Source organism: Siphateles boraxobius, unplaced genomic scaffold (genome assembly GCF_051911475.1).
Source record: "Siphateles boraxobius isolate OS27281-9 unplaced genomic scaffold, OSU_SipBor_1 130, whole genome shotgun sequence".
In the NCBI taxonomy this organism is placed as follows: Eukaryota; Metazoa; Chordata; class Actinopteri; order Cypriniformes; family Leuciscidae; genus Siphateles; species Siphateles boraxobius.
Window position 1 is genome coordinate 37,067,542 of NW_027508734.1, and position 20,530 is coordinate 37,088,071.

A 20,530-nucleotide genomic window follows, 5' to 3' on the forward strand; every position below is an offset into this window, starting at 1 on the left:
AAGTAATTCACATCTGCTTAAATCTTTATATCTTTCAGCCAGACTTATGAAACATGTGACACATTTCACAAACACTTCAGTCAGCATCAGACATATCATCTATATTGATTCTTCCAAACATTTCTGCTGTTATTGTCATAACTCTGCTATGACAATAGCCCTATTCGGATGGGATTAACTTTACAAGGGTAGATGGAGTAATGCAATTTTACCACGGGACATCTGTAAAATGAATGGCCAATTCGCACAGGATAAGATATCTCAGTACAACTAGCAGAAGTGGGAGGAGTAACTCGATTAGCACATCACCGTCAACACCTCCTGTCATCATCACGTGCACAAACACATATAACCTATATTTTATTTATATATATAAAACAGTTATGTCCGGTCGAACAATGTATTAATTAACTTCAGATTGGATTGTGTTGGTAATAGGCACTTACCTAACGCTAAACGATGTGTTGTGGCTCTAAAAAGAGCTTTCGATCCTCTTTCTGATATGAATGGTATGTGGAAAACACTTGAGTTTTTCCATAGACTTGTCCCAGTGTCTAGAACGCAAATGAATGCTTTTTCAAGCGTCTACTTGAAAAACCGCGGATAACTACTTTTAAACACGAAATGATGAAATATTTAAGTACATATTACAGGAAGTCTATTCGCACGGGATTAGTATTACCTGAGGTATTTTTACGGACCTTTTTACTAAAAGTAAAAGTGGCCTTAATCTTTACTGACATTGTCCGTAATGATTAGTGAGACGGCACATTCGGACAGGACTAAAATCACTGAGAAGGTCTGGTAATTATTACTTTACCCCTCCTCTCCATGTTAAACTAGTCCTGTCCGAATAGGGCTAATGACACCAACAACACTGTTTATACACAAACTGAGCAGCAACAAAATGAGAAACACATAATGTCTTTCACGACCTGGATCCCAAGGTGGGACTATCCAATTCTTCAACACGAGTAAGAACATAGAAGAATAAACCACCACCTGAAGAAGTGTCTAATTGTCACAAAATTTATTATAGTAATATTATACAGAATTGTAACTGCCTGGTCTGAATAGAGGTGGCTAAAAAAAGAGTATTACATATACACTACCGTTCAAAGTTTGGGTTTGTTAATTTTTTTTTAAAATGTTTTTTAAACTCTTACGCTCATTGAATCAAATGTACTGTAAAAACAGTAATATCGTAAAATATTATTACAATTTAAAATAACTTTTCTCTTTTAATACGTTTAAAAATGTAATTGATTCCTGTGATGCAAAGCTGAATTTCCAGCACCCATTACTCCAGTCTTCAGCATCACATGATCCTTTAGAAGTCACTTTTGGTCAATTTATTGCGTCCCTGCTGATTAAAAGTATTCATTTAAAAATCATACTGACTCCAAACTTCACCTAATGACAATATCAAGTTCTGTTGTTGAAAGTGAAAGTAAAGTACAGTTTGAACTACAGAGTGAGCATTTGATTTATTTCAGATTCACCAACTATTTTATTGCAGTACAGCAGAGAACACCTACCTTTTGAAACCAGTGGGTGAGAAGGTAATTCTGCGGAGCGGTCCCTGTTGTTGCTATTATCTGCTTTATTGAACATAGCACTCCGTTTCCACGGCCATTTACATAAACGGAGGAGTCTATATATTAAAGTAGCATCAAATGACTCATGACTTGGGAGAAGGGGGACCGGTGGCCCCATCCCTCTCTCCTCTTTATGCTCCTCTCTGCCTCTCCACCTCTGCATTGCAAAGCCCCTTACATTAAATTGTGATAGATGAAGAGCGGAGGGCATTCATACAAATCAATGACTTTAGTGTATGTGTCATTAGCTTGAGAGATGCAGGCAACGGTCAGTGCCATAAATCAAGCGATGATCGGCCTGTCTGAGACGCGGAGCAGCTCCTCGCACAGACGCATGCATAAGCCCGGGAACAGGAAAGTGGCTCCTCCGCTTATTAGTGGCATGCTTGGTTAGTGTGCAATCTAACACACTGAATGATGCCATTGTTTTTTTAATGTATATTTAAAAGTGAGCTGAATCTGGCGTATCCCTGATGACCAGGCCGGCCGGTGGATTAATAACACTGTCCTCTTGCTACTTTGACACCAATACTGATGGCAGAGATCTAGCGACCCAGAACTCCAGAGAGACAGCAGTCAATAGCAGACTCTCTCACCCAGTGAACCACAGCAGGAGAAAAATCATTCTCACAATTTACCACAGAGAATAGCATTTAATATAGACTCAAATGTGCAAGATTGCAGATTCAGTGTAATTAGACAGTACTGTCCATACAGAAGCAACACTGGAACATACTGAACGCTGAAGCACGTGAGAAGGGAATGGTGTGAGCAGTGAATCATCGCAAGGCCTTGCACTTCCCTGATCTGAAAGACTATCGGAACCATCACTTAAATATATAATGTTGTGTCTATTTTGTTAATGTATGACTATGAATTAAAATACATAATCATTAAAAAAAAAGTGTGTTGTCTTACCTGTCAATTTCACACATCAAACTCCAATGAGACTTCATTCTCTATTTATTTATTTTTTGGGTGATTGTCATTTTGTTGGTGCATCTTATATACCAATTAAAATTGCAGGCATAATTACTTTTATTGTGCATAGTGTTTACTGTCAGTTAAGATCTATTTGATGGAGATATTTTGAACTTAATTTTCCGAAGCGGTAATCACTGCAATTACATACATCTATTTGATTTTATGAAATCAAGTATAATGTAAGAAATGTTTTGTCACTTATAAAATGTGCTTCACGTGGTAAATTCTAAATTAACATGAATTATTCAAGTCAATAACTAAAAATAGTATTTACTATCATTGAATCTACCCAAGAAAAGGCGTTTTTATGGCTCAGATCAAAAAGAAATAGCTCCTCAATGTAACAACTGCACATTCTCATTTATCACAGTGTACTTTTCCCTTCTCAACTAAACACTTTAAACTGCATGTAAAATTGAGAAGAAAGAGACAAAGTAAGGAAACAAGACAGCAAGAGAACAACAGGTTTTTCAAATTGTATATTTTTATGGAACGGTGAACGACAGCAATCTTCTATTGCTTATGAAACACATTCATCTTTCTCTTGCTGATCTAGAGGGGTGAAGAGGGTTCAGTTTAGAAATGGTGAAATCACACACTTGTGACTCATTTAACATGCTCATTTTGGAAAGAAAAAGGAAATGTCTCTTAGACTTCAAACAAAATCATTAACATATAAAATATATCAGTTATATATTTTTTTAATACTAGACAGTATGGACAAAGCAATCAAACTAACAGCACAGACTGAATTTCCATAGTTCTCTCTAGAGGCCATATCTGCATTTGATCTAAAAAAAAATTAAAACTAATTATATATTTATAAACACAGTTATATTCATTTTTTTGTCTTTGATGTTGGTGCTCATTTCTTGCATAGAGAAAATTTATCAATTATAATTTTCTCTAATGATACTTCCGTTAAATCTTATATTTTTTGATATGTGCTCAGTGTTGTATTAGTTTGACGTGCATCTAACTACAAAGGAAAGAGAGAGTATCTGTATATGCTTCACATACATTTAAATTGTGTGTAAATGTGTGTATTATTGCAGATATATTTGTTTCAGTAAATACTCTTGACACAAGTAGGCTACAAAAAGCAATAAACATAAACTCTCGCCCTTCCAGAAAACACACACACACACACTCTCCAGGTTGACATATCCATATCAAGACACCACCTGACCCGCTGCTTACATAATGTCCCAACGACGGTCCCATTCCAAACTCGATCCCTTACAGTGTCTCTTGGTATAACCATTGACACCATTGGACATCGGCATCATTAGCCGATTAGGCGAAACATGATGGGGGCAATATCTCACAAAGCTGCAGAATTGGGGATTAGAATGAAAAGGTAGATGACAAAGGCTCTGAGGCGCGATGAACCCTTCCCAATTACTCCACTCCGGGACCTGAGCTCAGAGGGGTCATGCATTAAAGCGAAAAAAATGTATCTGAAATGATCCCTGAGCTGGAGTTAAACAAACCAACATCTACCCTAGGGTTTAACATACAGCTGACTCCCTCTTGGGAGAGGGGGGGGGGGGGGGGAGAGAGAGAGAATCAGCATCTGAGATTGGCAGAAAGAGAAAGACAACCGGAAACACTCTCTTTCCAGAGCTCCAGCGACTACCTGCCTGCTTCCCAATCCTTCCCTTTGTTTTCTTTTACTCCTTTATTCTTGAAGGAGCCTAATTAGCCGTTGCTGAGGGCTTCTTTCTCCCTGCCCTTAAATCAGTAATTGGTTTCAGTGCTGAGACTGTCAAGAAATTAACACATCACACCCTGACAGCAGCTGTTTTTTTCCTCTTATTTGTCATCTGAATCGCCACTGATTTGCCAGAGAGCATAACAAATGAGTGGTTGGTAATCAGAGGCTACTCTCTGGGGTGGAAGTGTGTGAGAGCATTTGTGTCTGAAAAAGACAAGAGCAAGAGTGGGAGAGGAGGAGAGTTAGTGAGGATGTTGATGCTCACAAAAGTTCTCCATGATTGATATTTAACAATTTTTCACTTGTGAATATGGCCTGCTATATTAGCATGTACACTTTACATGTGTAAATTTTTCTGCCAGGTGCTAAGTTCTCAAAACACACAGAGGCATAGTGTTAAAGTCCACAAATCTAGTAGTCTGTACCGATACCACCAAAAGTGCACGATACTCGTTTCCAAAGTCAATACCACGGTAAAAAAACAAAAACAATAATAGGCCTCCTTAAACAGTAACTTTAAGGTGGAGAAATTACAATTATCCCACCAAATTGTTTGCTCACTCAATTTGTGTTTTTATGAGGTAGTTTGTTGCAATAGTCAGTAATAAAACAAGAGTGAATAAACACATTAGAAACAGTAGCATAAATAAATACAATAGAATAAAGATACAAATTAAACAAAGCTTTATATTTTTGCAAGTAGGTCTAAATTTAGTATTCAAGTAAAAATACCACAGAAATTGAATAATCAAATATTAAATAACTCTGTATAGTCATAACTGTACAAGTTAAAAATAGATTAATCCTTATTAAAGCTTTTATTTATTTTTTATTTTTTTATTATCATTATTATTACAGACAGCACATCCTAGACAGTAGCAGGTTTTAAAGGCTGTTGTCACTAAGACCTAATGGACGGAAACAATTCACACATTCACATAACCAACGCAAATATTCGCCAAGATGGGCATTTTGACATAGCTGTGTGTGTATTTGAAAGTTTATCTCACAGAAAGTTTAAAAATTACTGATTTGCTTTGATAATCTGTTTGGGTTCAACCTACATGCTATAGTGCATAAATTGTTCAGTACCATCGGTACTTACAGTACTGTAGAAAAACAAGTACCATCAGGATGTCAAATTCATCCCTAATTCTGAGGTGGCCATCTCAAAGATTCGGTTCTCGACCCATGCATGGTCAAGCTAAACCCCCCTCATGGACGCATTTATTCATCCTTCTCTTCAGTCATTTGTCTAGGGTCAGCAGACAGCCACCTTCAGATTAGAACAATCATGATTTAAGGATTAGAGCACAATCACCAAGTCACAGATAAGACGGCCATTTAACACCACAGATAAGATCAGCACATGACTGGGTTAGGTGAAGGACATGACTACATTTCCTCTTTAAAAAGTTGACTGCATAACTAATTTATACGCGAAAACAGCAAACTCATTTATCTGAAGTCTGATGCATCAGCAAAACTGTTTTCATAATATTAAGACATCGATCTTAAGCAGCAAATCAGCATATTAGAATGATTTCTGTAGGATCATGTGACACTGAAGACTGGAGTAATGATGCTGAAAATTCAGCCGTTTGCGGCGATCCATTGTTCACGGTAAAATCTCCCTGAGGATCAACACCGGGCAGCCATGCCTTGAATCGCTCGCTGAGGCTGGTATAGTAAAACACACAAAGCGAGCGGTCAGGATAGTGTGTGAGGCACGCCAGATCTAAAAAGTCCTTGGTGTGGTCCTCTAGTTTTGCTCCCTCTGCTCCAAGCAGAGCAGTTGGACAGAGGCAAAGTCCATTACAAAATAGGGAGAGAAAAAAAACACTGCAAACAAAAATCTTATCTGGGCCCGGTATTCTTTCGTGTGTGGACAGTGCACGTCGCAGGAGATTCAGAGAAAGAAACAGTCTTTAATAATACACCCAGGAAGAAACTCAGGAGAACACAACCACGTTAAACCATAGACAATTCCAGACAAAGAACAAAGGGCTTAAATACACAGGGAGAGTTAATTAACCAGAACAGAGACAGGTGTGGCAACTAATGACTAATGAACACAGGCAAAATGGGAGAAGGAAAAAAGAAACCAAAACATGACGGAACTAAACAGATATAGAAAGAACCCTGAAAAATAGCTTTTGCATAATGAAGTTAATCTTTACATTTAAGCAGTAAATGGATTTAACATGTTTTCGTTTTTAGAGTGTAACATGTTCTCTAATCAGAGAATATTAGAAATGCAGATGGCGAGAGTCTGTGAGAGGCAGAGATGTATCCCGCATGTCCATAAATCCCTCAAACTCTACAGGCAGATAATGGCCCAATTAACCTTTTCAAACTACCACTGTCAGCACAATTTGCCATGGCTTTTTACAAAATGAACTTCTTTTGGCGGCAAACTGTGTGAGATTCAGATCACAGTGAGGGCCTGCCACCCCTTGGTTATCTCTTACCGACCTTCCAACATGTTCAAGTCCCTCCGTGAGTTTTTCATCTTTCCAGTCCTCCATTTTGCCTTCTTACTGCTCTTCGCTGACCGTTTCTGTAATCAGTACAGTGAAGGACACTGGACTAGCGTTAGCTTTTGAATGGAAGGCCGTACAGGTCAGATTGAAGTCCAGATGAAGAGAGTTGAGAGGGGCGGAGGTGGCAGCGAGGCTTAAATTGGCCCTCTTGCACCTGCACGCTTGTGACGCCAATGTCACTCGGTCTGTAGCAGGGAGAGGTCAAGAGGCTCATTGTTACGACCTCACCTCCTCAAACTAAGCATTCACCTCAAAGTTCACCACCATTAGACAGAACGGCACATAGCCATTCTCACTTTAAAAGTGTGAAGGTAAAGAAGTACTCATTAGTCCTCGTAATACATAATTGCACAAGTGCACACTGATTACACATCACAGAAAATCGTTTCTGTACTTATTTAGCTCACAGGCATATCATCTCGAGTGTTAAATGTATTGAGTGTAAAAGTAAAGCACATATTAAGACTATTAGTCCCACGCACATGGTGACATATCAGTTTGGCTCCGTTTAACTTAAACAGTTTATCCATTAGGAAATATTATGTTTGTTCATTTGCTTTGTGACATAAAACCAGGTTCGAATAGGTGAGGTTAAATTAAAAAGTGCTGCTGATACAAACACTCATGATCTAATAAAGAGACCCGTCTGGAAGAAAGTCGCAGCGGTCTTGTCATTGTCACTTCACATTAATCAAGCAGTCCGGCGCTTAAAATGTTAGGTGGGTGCAAGGACAGAGAAATAAAAATCTAAAGAAACAGTAGCGCGGAAAACGAAGAGCCCTGTTGCAACTGCTGTCATTCAGGAAATATATCCGAGTCTATAAAGTGTTCCCTCAGGTCCTTGTTGTGTCTTTCACTGTCTGTAGGTGTGTACTCACTCCATCTCAGTGCTGTCACACAACAAGAACAGTCTATTTGGGTCTTGCATGTTAGCCAGTGTTTGTTTGTGGGTGTGTGACTGACACCCTGAGGCTACAAATACAGTTATACAAAACAAGGGTGGAAAGAGACCGCCGTATGATATTTCTTGATTTTGACAAGCGCCCTGCCAAGGTGAAATTGTTTCTGATGTGCTTTTGAGTCGCTTCCCTCTTCCAAAAGCCTTGTACATGAAGTTAGTGTTGTTTTCTACCTCATCTCCTTTTCAACGTGGCGGCAGGCTGAGGAGAGAGGTGGCTTTTGCGCCTTCGTGTTTCGTGAAATTGGACTGCCTCTCCCCATTATTGTAAACATCATCCCCACCGACATGGCTGGCAGTTGCCGTGGCGTCGGACCTGGCTGCCTTGGATACATCTGCTAAAACACATCCATTAAGGCCAAACTACTTTTGATTTACATGTTGAGACTTTTTAAAAGTGTCACATCCAGTGGCATTTGCCCAGACAGCTCGCCTGTGTCGCAGAAGAACCACCGTCTCTCTCTCTCTCTCTCTCTCTCTCTCTCTCTCTCTCTCTCTCTCTCTCTCTCTCTCTCTCTCTCTCTCTCTCTCTCTCTCTCTCTCTCTCTCTCTCCACCTCGAAGCCTTTATTTACTCTTTTTTTCAAGCTTCTTCTTCTTTTTCTTTCTCTTCATTTTTTTCCCTAAAGGAAGAATTCTCTTTCGTTCAGCACTGGTCACATCACACCAGGCAACCCCTCATGGCTCGGTAAACAACGCTCTTCAACTAGCGTTCTCTCCTCTCCCTTTCTCTCTTCTGCCTCATTACTGAATAAGCACAACTTAATGACCTTATCGTCAATGCAGTTCCCTATCACCTGTCACACCAGCAATTAATTTGATTCCAGCTATAAATTATGGCAGATCTTTTCTTTCTTTTTTTTCCTTTTTGTGTCAGAATGTAATTTATAATGATTAGGGGAAAAAAAATGTATGTGACATGGGTATCATGAGAAAGAACAACAAAATGCTCATTAAGCATGTAGAAATTGTCCATGAAGCTTTTGTTGTCTAAGGTCTCACTGTAATTAAACTTGTATCAGCTAGTTCATAAAGAACAGACAATTAAAGCCACAAGAATGGCTAAACAATAGGCCATAGGGTTTCCAGTAGTGCGCTGCAGAATGTTAGCGATAAAAGTGATAATTAGCTACTTTTGTCACATTAGTTATGAAAGTTATAGAATAACTTATATTTGTTCAAATTTCTCCAAACAATGTGCTGAATGAGTGCCATCGATATTGCCCCACAAGTTCTTATTAACGTCAAATTGTGGCAATAAACCCATCGCGTACTTCAAATTTTCCTCTTGGATCAAAGTAATGAAACAAACCATCTCTGCATCAGCATGCATCATGTGTTGTGTTAAAAGCATCGCTACTGACAGTTTCTCTTTGATACCTCTGACTGACAAGCTCACCACATCCAACGCACCGTTACGTGTCCCATGTATCAATTAGAGACCTCAATCTGATTATATATAACTTACTAGACCTTGTACGTATTACATGGCTGCCTTTAGACACGCTGGAGGGCAATGCTTCATCTTCACTTGGCAAAGATTTTATGAATCCAAGTGATTTCATAAAAGTCCCATTATATCTGAATTTACTGCTGTTATGGCTTACGATACAAATATCTCAGCAAGGTGTGAATGTCGCCAGTGGCTATGCTTGTAAAGAATGAGGCGGTAATATGTAGCGTGTGTGTGTGAGAGAATATGTTCTGAATGATAATATGACTTCCTTGCACAGTAGGACTATATAAAAGATACTCATGAATGTATTATGGGTAATGGATTAGTTGAGTGTTTTTATGGACGTTTTGATTCTCACATATGTTAGCGAGCAAATTACTTAGTTTTCACAAAAATGCTCGGGGCTGATCGTCACAACACGCCAGAGTTCATGATTCATTTATTAAAAAGGATTTGTCAATGTTACATCAGCCTGAAAAGGAAAAAGATCAGAGAACGAGAAATGTTTCTGGCAAAAGACCACCGTATAAAACGCATAGGTCATGCATTTGAGGCGAAAGAGCCAGTATTGGTACTGAAAGGGTTGAGAAGATTATTCTAGATTTATTAGCGCACAGATTTCTTGTTTAATTTTGTTCGTTATTTTATCCTTTTTAATTTTGTCATTGTTCCGATGAGAGCTCTGTGAGGACCTCGGTGGCTTCTTCTTTATTGGGTCATAAAGGCTTGTATGTTATGACCGGTTAAAAGCCGTCACCTTAGATTTGAGCCCCCACACATCAGGAGGATCTCAGATATGTTTATAATGTTAAAGCTGAGCACCTTGACCCCATTATTAAGAGAAGTCTTTATGCACAGAGATAAAATGTGTGACAAATGCACGGAGGACGCCTTTACGTGACTTCTTTAATCAATAGAATCTTCCTTATTTTCCACAATAAAATGAAAATTATGCATCTTGAGCTGATTGAATTATACAGGTAATTGCACATCTCATCATGTTCCCCACCGCCTGTTCACTTGATCTATTAACGTAGTTTCCTGATCGCTCTTCCAGCACACACTACATTTGACTATGGGCTTGAGGAGAGGGTCAAGGACACCTAAACTTTTCATCCTCAAGTACTGGACTAATCATGTTACAATAATAATAATAATAATCAAACATTCAAAAACAATAAAATGATTGCAATTGGTTATATTTAAGACAAATACATGCATATGCGAAAATAGACAGATATGTGTAAACTTAATCCAGTACAGTGGTATATTCAAAATACTTATTACATACTTATTCTTTTATCAAATCAAATTATAGTAAATATAATAATTGTCAAATATAAATGAGCTTTGTAAAGTTATAAGTTACTGCAACATGATAGCCTGACCTCTGGACTTTGATATCCACATATATTGATACGAGTAGTGATACATATATACAATACTTATATACAATCTTTAAGTGTGGTGCAATTTTTGTTTTGGTTTTCCTCTATAATGAGACATCTTTTGTATCAAACGAGGAATATGTCACAGTAGCAGCCCAGGTTTCAAGGACAATTGAACTCTATTGGAGAGATATTAGGTTTGGTCTTCAGCTTATGACAAACTGTGGCGCCACTGCACCTAATGACCCTTGTGATGTTCTTCTGAATGGGTCAATGACTAATAAGCAAATATCACACTTAGTATGCCAATGCTATCGTCTGTCACAATTAAGCTTTTTCTCCCTTCTCCCCCGTTTGACTTGTTTTCACAGAGAATTCTGGTAATAACTCCGATGAATGTAGAATTAAGCTGTCTATGTGTGGTGTTTCTGTAACTGCAAGGCTTTATGAACAACCAGATATTTTTGCATGTACTTAAAGCCACTTGAATGAAATATTATTCATCGTCTAATGCAGTGAGTGATTTGAAAACCAACCCGAGCACTATTTAGGAATGCAATTTGCTTATATTAGACACTATCTAATATTAATAAGAACTGAAATAATCACATATAGATTTTCACGTGTGCTTATATGAACAATTATAGTATTTCAAATGATCTATTATTCTCTTTCTTTGGCTAAATAAGTGTATATGATACCATTCATCAAGTACGGATGAGGGGCTGACATGTCTTCTCTCTTCCATTCATCATGATTATAGAGCGATCTGTCTCATTTTGTGTCTAAAGCCGGGTGGCCAGTGTTTTTCACCTGTTTCCTTTAGTCACACAGTGATTGACATTATTACATAAATGAACGCTTGCTCTTGGTTTCTGTTTTATGAAAACACTATTTTTTTTTTGTGTCATGTGGAGAAAATGAGTACTGTTTGCCCATTCAAAATATATACTCTGCTACACAGTGCTGTATTAGTGATATATGCACGCCAGGCAATGTCAAAATGCATGCATGTGGACACATACAGATAAACACACACTAGGAGGGAGGTGAAGTGAAATGAAGTGTGTAAAGTGCATAGCAGGCCTGGCTTAATGTCCTTGATATGCTATAATGCCTTGATATGTTAAGTGCACAAATCATAATTTCAAAAAATTAATTTCCAAAAAACATCTAAATGACCTAAAATTTCCACAAACAAGATAACATGCTTATAACAGTATAATACATTTTTGTCTCTCGTTATAATCCCATTAGAAGTCAAACTGATAAACCCTTCCATTTAAGTATATATGCTTAGAGTTGGACTGATTTAGTATTTCTGCAGAACCGCACGCACGCACGCACACACACACACACACACACACACACACACACACACACACACACACACACACACACACACACACACACACACACACACACACACACACACACACACACACACACACACACACACACACACACACACACACACACACACCATATTTCTTAATTTCTGCCAAAGCAAATGCATTTAGATGGTGACTCAAAACAATGCTTTACACAATTAAACATTTGATAACCAAGCCTTAATATCATCCGCAGTTAATATAAGAGACATAGAATTAACTTCATAATCATTTTCGAAAATATTTCAGGCAACAGAAAGAGCCCCTATTGCAGTCCGTATCCCCCTCAGTAGCAGAAACGCATTTTCAAACAGCACACACACACACACACACACACACACACTCCACTCAACACAGACAATCCATCGCCCGACAATCTAAGACACACGCGGAGATGGAACTCATCTCTCACTTCATCCTCGCTCGCCTCTATCTGCAATGCAAAATTAACCTCACTTTAATCTGAGTGTGCTGGGGCAGGGTGGAGAGGTGGGGAACTGGGCCCTGATGAAGAGCCGCCAACGACGCAAGAGTTCAAATCTGGTGTGTCGCTCAATTACATTTTCTTGTTTTGCCTGTCCTTGAGAGGAAACCCCTCTGCTCAGCCACATTATTCTAGTCCTATAACAAATGACACCGCAACACCCGAGCACAGCAGCACTACATGTGCGAGCAGGCGTGTGTGTGTGTAAACGGCGAGTAATATTCTCCATCTTGTTTGGCAAAAAATGACTTTCTTTTTGATGTAAAGGTGGCGCGTGTGTGGCTGCGCGTGGAGGGGAGGATGTGGAATTGTCTAATGCTGATTGTGATTGTCAAGCGCAGGCCGGCCCAATTATATCACTGAATCTTTGTTAAGCAGGCCTTGAAAATGCCTGACAGTATAATTAATCTTGCCATATGAACAAAGAGACCCTGCTCAATAGTATTGAGGACGCTTATTAAAAATACTAAACACCCTCTGCACCCTTTTGAAAATGTGATGTGGGGGGCAGGGGGTTGCTTTTGAAATAGCAAGACGCAAGTCATTATCTTTTTGTATAGCTTTTTTTTTTATTCAGAGGTGAAATTGATATTAAGGGGGAGGGAGCCATGATTTTGCAGAATGATGAAAAATGATGCCTGTGAATACAAGATATCATTTTGAAAATGATGCTGCTCTCTCGTGGAGCTGACGATATACTGCTTTAATTAGAGTTTTGCGATGATAAGATACCTCATCACAGAGTTTGAGGTGTTATTCACAATACTTTCATTTATAAAATATAACAACATTACACTCACACTAATTGCACTGTGTGTAAAAATGAATGATCTGTTCCTGAGGAATGGCTAGTGTTACTAAAACAGAAATATGATGCCTGCTGGTACAGTGTTAATATATCGCTGTACTTATTCCCTTATGCTCTGCCGCACTCATTTATATGACACTACAGAACTACAGTAAGGTCACAGCTTTCAGACAGATTAGCTGAATAACCTCTTTAAAGACATTCAGGATTTATACATTCATCAATAAAGAGACAAAAATGAACAATCAAGGATGAAGGATTATGTAAGGATAGATGTAAGTGTGCACTTGACTTAAGTCTAAGTCCCTTTAAGGCAAGTGAGTGCACTCGGTGCTGAGGAGCAGAGATAAAATCTAACAACAATGGAACCATGTTTTACTTCTTTAGTTCAGAAAAAAAAAACACACAGGGTTTTTATGTTTTATGAGGACTCTCCATAGACATAATGATTGTTATACTGTTCAAACTTTACATTATATCCATTAACCCCACATCTAAACATAACCCTTACAAAAAAAAAAACTTTTGTATTTTTACATTTTTAAAAAAACACTGTTTAGTATGTTTATTTACCGATTTGAATTACAATTAGTTTATAAGTGTGGCCTGAAACCTGAAATACACTACATTATAAAGACATTACACTACACTGGGTCCTAACAATGTACGCCAAGCCAGTGTGCGCACCACGCCACGCCACACCACACACACACACACACACACACACACACACACACACACACACACACACACACACACACACACACACACACACACACACACACACACACACACACACACACACACACACACACACACACACACACACACACACACACACGGTCCCCACAACATCCTTCAGAAATCATTCTAATATGCTGATTTGGTGCTCAATAGACATGCCTTATTATTATATATGTTGAAAACAGTTGTTCTTCTTAATATGTGTATATATACAGGTCCTTCTAAAAAAATTAGCATATTGTGATGAAGTTCATTATTTTCCATAATGTAATGATACAAATTTCAGATTCATTAAACACCAACTGAAATATTTCAGATGTTTTATTGTTTTAATACTGATGATTTTGGCATACAGCTCATGAAAACCCAAAATTCCTATCTCAAAAAATTAGCATAGCAAAAATTAGGAATAAAAGAAGTGTTTTTAATACAAAAAAGTCAACCTTCAAATAATTATGTTCAGTTATGCACTCAATACTTGGTCGGGAATCCTTTTGCAGAAATGACTGCTTCAATGCGGCGTGGCATGGAGGCAATCAGCCTGTGGCACTGCTGAGGTGTTATGGAGGCCCAGGATGCTTCGATAGCGGCCTTAAGCTCATCCAGAGTGTTGGGTCTTGCGTCTCTCAACTTTCTCTTCACAATATCCCACAGATTCTCTATGGGGTTCAGGTCAGGAGAGTTGGCAGGCCAATTGAGCACAGTAATACCATGGTCAGTAAACCATTTACCAGTGGTTTTGGCACTGTGAGCAGGTGCCAGGTCGTGCTGAAAAATGAAATCTTCATCTCCATAAAGCTTTTCAGCAGATGGAAGCATGAAGTGCTCCAAAATCTCCTGATAGCTAGCTGCATTGACCCTGCCCTTGATAAAACACAGTGAACCAACACCAGCGGCTGACATGGCACCCCAGACCATCACTGACTGTGGGTACTTGACACTGGACTTCAGGCATTTCCTTCTCCCCAGTCTTCCTCCAGACTCTGGCACCTTGATTTCCGAATGACATGCAAAATTTGCTTTCATCCTAAAAAAGTACTTTGGACCACTGAGCAACAGTCCAGTGCTGTTTCTCTGTAGCCCTGGTCAGGCGCTTCTGCCGCTGTTTCTGGTTCAAAAGTGGCTTGACCTGGGGAATGCGGCACCTGTAGCCCATTTCCTGCACATGCCTATGCACGGTGGCTCTGGATGTTTCTACTCCAGACTCAGTCCACTGCTTCCGCAGGTCCCCCAAGGTCTGGAATCGGTCCTTCTCCACAATCTTCCTCAGGGTCCGGTCACCTCTTCTCGTTGTGCAGCGTTTTTTGCCACACTTTTTCCTTCCCACAGACTTCCCACTGAGGTGCCTTGATACAGCACTCTGGGAACAGCCTATTTGTTCAGAAATTTCTTTCTGTGTCTTACCCTCTTGCTTGAGCATGTCAATGATGGCCTTCTGGACAGCAGTCAGGTCGGCAGTCTTACCCATGATTGCGGTTTTGAGTACTGAAACAGGCTAGGAGTTTTTAAAAGCCTCAGGAATCTTTTGCAGGTGTTTAGAGTTAATTAGTTGATTCAGATGATTAGGTTAAAAGCTCGTTTAGAGACCCTTTTCATGATATGCTAATTTTTTGAGATAGGAATTTTGGGTTTTCATGAGCTGTATGCCAAAATAATTCAGTTGGTGTGCAATGAATCTAAAATATATGAAAGTTTAATTTTTATCATTACATTATGGAAAATAATAACTTTATCACAATATGCTAATTTTTGGGACCTGTATATATATATATGTATACAGTGCTTAGCATAAGTGAACACACCCATGTTAAAGTTGACTAAAAAAAGGAATAAAAAATCATCTTTTGGAAATTGATCTTAATGCCTTAATTCAAAAAATGAATAAAAAATCCAATTTTCACCAAAAGGACACCAATTTTCTTTGTGAATGAATAATGTATCGTAAATAAATAAATTATCTTCCTTGAAATACAGGTTGCATACGTCAGGACACCCCTATGTTAAATTCCCATAGAGGCAGGCAGATTTTTATTTTTAAAGGCCAGTTGTTTCATGGATCCAGGATACTATGCATCCTGATAAAGTTCCCTTTGCCTTTGGAATTAAAATAGCCCCACATCATCACACAAATCAAACCAGCTGTTAGGTATCTGGTGAAGGGTGTCTGATGATATATATATATATATATATATATATATATAGATTTATTTATTTTTATTTATTATTTTTTTTTGGGGGGGGGGGGGGGGGGTTGTAGGCTAATACTTTTTTCAGGATTATTTAATTCATAGAAAAGAAAAACAAATCTTACTGACCACAAGCTTTTGAATGGTAGTATACTTATCCAATTATACAATTTAATCAGATTCATATTTTTGCTGGTGCAAAAACAATGAGAGGTTTTAAATACATGAAAATTTAATTAGGCTGGCAGTACCAAACTTTAACAGGTAAATAACTGTACCAAACACTGTATACTGAATGCAAAAAAAGTATTAAATAGTAGCCTAGGGTTTGAATCTGTTGATAATGTACTCTCTGAATGAACCAATTGACTAGAATAAAGTGGACACTAAAACAAACAGACAAACAAACAGACAAATGGCTCTTTAACTGTAAAGCGGGACTTGACTCATGTTGAGCATTGTGATACCTCTATTAGGATTGACTCTTTTAACTGAAAAGCAGGATATTTAGCATCACGTTTTCTCCCATTCATATGTATATGAGTGGACCATCTCCTCCCCATAAGATCTCTTCTCCAGTGCACACTTTGTACAGAGCGCAGACTCCCCATGCCTCAGTTCTTCAGGATTACTTAAATCAGTGGATAGTTCCTTCCCTCCACCTTCCTCCTCTTTTCATGGTTCACAAGCCAAAGCTGCCCTGGCCAACGGCCCTATCAGAACCTCCTCAGTACCGGCACTGGGCCGATTCGAGCAGAGCGTGGGGTGAGATCGAGGGGCACGCAAGGTGCAATAGAGGTGGAGATGCCTAATTTAGCAGAAACACCATCTCACGAGCTACAAGCCAGATCAGCCTTGCAACCGCAAAATCATTTTAATATATTCCCAGTGCTACTTGTGAATATTAATTTTAAAAATTAATTATTAATTTTGCCCCTGGCATGGCAAGATATACTCGTTTTAATTAGTGTACCGTACTCCCCTACAATTAAAATATAATTGATGTCCATATATATTGACAGCAGCTGTGATCGCTTTTCTTGCTGGTGTCAACACAGGCAGAGCAGAGATTCTGCCGCACTCTCTGGTCCATTTAGTCAGCCCCGCTTTTCAAATCCATCCCAACATTTTTGACATAAATAGACAAAATATGGCCTTGATGCCAGTAATTAGAAAGATAGACACTCAAAACTGAGCACTGGGGTTGTCCTTCCAAACCTGAATGACCTCCTTTCTTCTGTGGCACAAAAAAGCACCTTTTAAAGGATATTCTGGCTATTTTATGTAATATATATATATATATATATATATATATATATATATATATATATATATATATATATATATATATATATATATATATATATATATATAAAACAAAAAACAGTATGGCTTCAGAAGACTTTTAAACTTTTTTGAAGCTTAAAAAGCTTCAGTCCACATTTATGATTGCGTCGAAAAGAGTGACCGGTACATTGTCCAAAATGTCTTATTTTGTGCTCCACTGAAGAAAGTCAGTGCTACAGGTTTTAAACAACATGAAAGTGAGTAAACGGTGAAAACAAATTTGATATGAGGTTTTGTTTATTCTTCTTATTATTCTACTTATTATCGCAGCAATGCTGGAGTAAGAGCAACATGTAGATGTCTGTGCTATAGTTTTGCATGATTTGTCTGGCATGTGTGTTTCCCTCTCTCTCCATCCAACCTGCTTCCCCCTCTTTCCCTTCCTCTTCCTCTCTCTTTCTGCATGGGGAGGTGGCAGATGGATGTGTGAGAAGCAAGAAATCTGCTTCTGTCCGTGTCAGTTCTGCTCTAAAGAGCACTGATAACTGAATAATAATCCCTCTCTCTCTCTCTCTCTCTCTCTCTCTCTCTCTCTCTCTCTCTCTCTCTCTCTCTCTCTCTCTCTCTCTCTCTCTCTCTCTCGTTCCTCTGCACCTCCCTCTTTCTTTTTCTATTCTCATTCCCTTCTCTTCATCTGAACATCCCCTCTTTTCTCTTTTACTGTTTATCACATCTCACTAGTTCATATTAAACTTTCAGCTTTCACCATCCACTGTGTTAAAAAGATCCTGTCATCACTTCCTCTCATAGAGCCTCACGGTGACCAGCAGCAAAAGCACATGTCACAGGAACATCTGCAAAAGAGCTGCACAAATACACATCAAGCTGCTGTTTTTTTTTTCACTGAAGTCACCAATCAATTATCTAAGATTAGCAAATATATATTAAACATATTCATTTAAGCTGAAACACTGAGATATGGATTTCGATTTTCCACTGTGAAACTTAGATTCAAGGTCAAATCTAAAAGATTTCAGAGGAAAAAAAAAGCAAATTCACTTGCCTAATATGGGCCTGAATGGGGATTACGCTTCTGATTGGCATGATGGCTGATAGCTGATGGGAAACAGTACCATAATCTCTATTACACCATTCAATCCTCCTTCTGCCAAAGAGTCAAACACACAAGATGAGAATTTATGACATATGCACATCAAAAAATTGTGAAAGAAATGAAGAAAGAGGAATCTTCAGAAGCTATTCTAATGGAGCAGATTTTAGCATTTAATATTGCCTGCGCACTGGGTTTTTGTGCAATTGACCAACATGACATTCCTAAGTGTATAAATGGGTAGCTTTATGATGATAAGATCACTGGCTAATAAGATATTTATGTGACACGCTCACTGACGGATCCATCTCCACGCTTCCTTCTTCACGCTTCAGTGAGCCGGTGAGGATCAAACGCAAATTCACCAAATGGGCTCGTTAAATGGAGAGGAAATTTAATAAATTAGTATTTCTGCTCTCCAAGCCATGAGGAAATCAAACACTTTGGGATTGATAGAGCCAGAATCAGGATCCTCAAGATACTTTTATTTGTCTTTTTTTTATTTTTTTTTTATTCATCCTGTTTCAAACATTCAAACATGTTTTAAGATCCAAAACCTGCCATCTCAGCGGTATTCATTAAGGAAAGTTAAAGTGTTTGAGATATGAATTTTATATGTTTTAACTGTTGGTGTTTATACAGGATGCTAATCTAGAATACGGCTCTGGGCTCACGTTAGATATGTTGTCTGAATTGTTTTATAGGTTTATCTCGGTCGGGTCTCTCTGTTAATCAGCCCTGTCATGACTAATGCCCCGACTTTTCTCGACATGTTGTGTGTTTACACCACTCATACGCTCGCTGTCATGGTGAGCATAACCCATGGTAATTAGCCTAATGGTGCTAATGAGGTAGCTGACATGAAAAAGCCAGTGTTAGGACAAGGTCTGATTGACAGCATTACAGATTTACACACACTGACACGCTTAAATGCACACACACACACACACACACTGCAACTACTTGCAGGAAAGCCGCCTCATCATAACAATGAGTATGAATTACCGAATGTTACATATAAAAACAAGTAAACAAAATACACTGTAAATTTTAATTGATCAAACATATATAGAATAATCATTATTAATAAACCCTAACAGGGTATTACAAAACATCTGTGCTTCACATCAAATCATTGTTTTATGATAATGACTGGCTGACTGGCTCCTGCTTACCAAATAAATAAATAATAAATAGACATTTATAAATTATAAAATTTAGCGTGATTACAATAAATATAATTATGTTACTGCAGAATGCCACAAATTAAGTACTGCAATCAGCCATTTAATAGATATTTGAAAATCGAATTAAGGCCAATAAATAAGATTCAACAATTTCATAATTAATTTTGAAAAAATACACAAATTACACATACAGCAATGTATTTATGTGTTATTATTTTCTATTTATTTAAATGTTCAAATACAGTTTTTTTAATTTGGATTTTCAAAAATGTGTTATTTAATATATATTTATATACATATATATATATATATATATATATATTAGAGACCTATAAATAAAATGTTACACTTTTGTATGTAATATATTTTAAATAACACTATTTACATATACAGTATAGTGCAGATTTATGTATTTAGAATTTCAAATACTATTATATATAGTTATTAAGGAACAAATACAAATGTGACAATTTTGTCTCTTTATAAAAAAACATTCATTGTAGTAGTAGTAGTAGTAGTAGTAGTAGTAGTAGTAGTAGTAGCAGTAGCAGTAGCAGAAGTAGAAGTCGTAGTAGAACTGCATTTTGAGCATGTTTCTGCTTCTGTGTGTGGACTATATAACACATCGCAGTGCAGTGTCTGAGCACCATCTGTGTGCAGTGAGCTCAGTGTTCACAGTAGCATACGCA